The following is a 2,500-nucleotide window of genomic DNA, read 5'->3' as shown; positions in this document are numbered from 1 at the left end:
CCCCACACGTGTGAGAGTGGCCAACAATTTGCTAGCTTCTTCATCAACTCCGCCGAAAGCCATCCTCGACATACCCGTGCATTGAGAAGGTTTGGTGGCCGTACTCCCAACACAAAAGCATACCGAAGACAACCCCAAGCTAAAGCTCACTTGAAGCCAACGCATCGTCACCATGTGTTCGTGTGGCCGAGAATTGGGTAGCTTCTTCATCAACCCCGCCGAAAGCCATCCTCGACATACCCGTGCATTGAGAAGGTTTGGTGGCCGTACTCCCAACACAAAAGCATACCGAGGACAACCCCAAGCAAAAATTCATTTGAAGCCAACCCATCGTCGCCCACAACTAGTGGGTGAATGGTGTGCTTCCCGGGGTTGGCATAGACATTCCCTCGCATGCAAAAGATTGTCGATGCGAAAGATTATCTATGCCAACCCCGGGAAGCACACCATTCACACACTCCCGACCGGTGTGGTGTGGCGGTGATTGGATAGTTACGGATTGAGCACTTGCCAAGGATCAAAATGTGTCATTTAGAAGAAACATTTTCAAAAAGTTTTTAAAATCTTGTGGGTTTGCAACTCATAAGAGCGTCACTTTCAACGTCCCCGGTATTGGATTGAGTTTCTAAAAACAACCGTGCACACCGAGGTTAAACTTTACCGGCTCCACTCCGACTCGCCGCTCGCCCACAATTTGTTTGCAACGAAACATTTGTTTTTAATTTTGTTGGTTTGAAATTGTTTTGAAAAGGTTCTTTAAATCTAGTGGGTTTGCAACTCATAAGAGCGTCACTTTCAACGTCCCCGGCATTGGATTGAGTTTCTAAAAACAACCGTGCACACCGAGGTTAAACTTTACCGGCTCCACTCCGACTCGCCGCTCGCCCACTAGTCCGAAGGCAACAAAACATTTGTTTTTCATTTTGATGAAAATTTCTGTTTTTAAATCTTGTTGGTTTGAAATTGTTTTGAAAAGGTTCTTTAAATCTTGCGGGTTTGCAACTCATAAGAGCGTCACTTTCAACGTCCCCGGCATTGGATTGAGTTTCTAAAAACAACCGTGCACACCGAGGTTAAACTTTACCGGCTCCACTCCGACTCGCCGCTCGCCCACAAATCCGAAGGCAACAAAACATTTGTTTTTAATTTTGATGAAATTTTTTGAAAACATTGGCTTGGCAAGCCCCAATCCGCGACTATCCACCCACCGCCACCCCACACGGGTGGTTGTTGTTGCGAAATGAGGTTGTGGTCGACATGCCCGTGCATTTGAGAAGGAGTTCCTAGCACTCCATGCTCTCCCATGCCAAAAAATAGCCTAGACAACCCCATTTCGCAACTTTCCACGCCTTTTTTTTCCTCCCTCACCCATGGCGGCGGCGTGGTGGCGGCGGCCGGATTCCGGCCACCACCGCCATGGGTGGCAGCCCCCCGACCCCGACACCAAACCCATAATACCGAGGCAACATATCGAGGCAACATGACATGGGTGTGGCGTGGGGGAAGGGGGCTGCAGCTAGGAAGGCATGGGCTGCCATGCATATGCAGGCAACACACACCCCCCTATATAGCATTTTATGCATTTAGCCCTTTGACAGGAAGAGACATCACCTATGCGCGAGGAGTCATAATGGGCTCTAAATAATTCAATACAAGGTATTTGGACGTGATTTTTTGCAGGGATACTAAGAAACATGCAATCTATGATGGGAAAAAGTTTCATAAATTTTTGAAGTCGGGAAGTATTTTTTATTAGTTTTAGAAGTCGTAAAATTGAAAAAATCATTAAAACAAATCCGGGAGGAATTTTTTAGTTTTGTAAGTTGGAGAAGGTCCTAAAAATCATAGACTACTTATGGGGAGCTTATTGTGCGAGGAAATTTCAATAAAAACGGGGTTTGACAAGATTTGAAAAATTCTGTCGACATTTGAAAAAACCTGGAACCATGCTGCCGGCATGCTGCGCACTTGCTGCGCGCATGCTGCGCGCAGACTGCGCGCATGCCATGGCAGGACAAGTTTTGCTAGCCTCACTGTCTACAGATGCGCAAGCTGCGCGCACGCTGCGCACAGGCTGCGCGCATGCTGCGCACAGACTGCGCGCACGCTGCGCGCATGCCATGGCAGGACAAGTTTCGCTAGCCTCACTGTCGACAGATGCGCAAGCTGCGCGCAAGCTCCGCGCACGCTGCGCACAGCCTGTGCGCATGTTGTGCGCATGCTGCGCGCAGGCTGCGCGCAGGCGCCGCGCATGCCATGGCAGGACAAGTTTCGCTAGCCTCACTGTCGACAGATGCGCAAGCTGCGTGCACGCTGCGCACAGGCTGCGCACAGCGCATGCCATGGCAGGACAAGTTCGCTAGCCTCACTGTCGACAGATGCGCAAGCTGCGCGCACAGGCTGCGCGCACGCCATGGCAGGACAAGTTTCGCTAGCCTCACTGTCGACAGAATCAGCACGCTGCGCGCAAGCTGCGCGCACGCTGCCGGCATGGTGCGCG

Source organism: Prunus avium, unplaced genomic scaffold (assembly GCF_965620075.1).
Source record: "Prunus avium unplaced genomic scaffold, drPruAviu1.hap1.1 HAP1_SCAFFOLD_65, whole genome shotgun sequence".
Taxonomy (NCBI): Eukaryota; Viridiplantae; Streptophyta; class Magnoliopsida; order Rosales; family Rosaceae; genus Prunus; species Prunus avium.
This window is presented reverse-complemented; position numbering follows the sequence as displayed.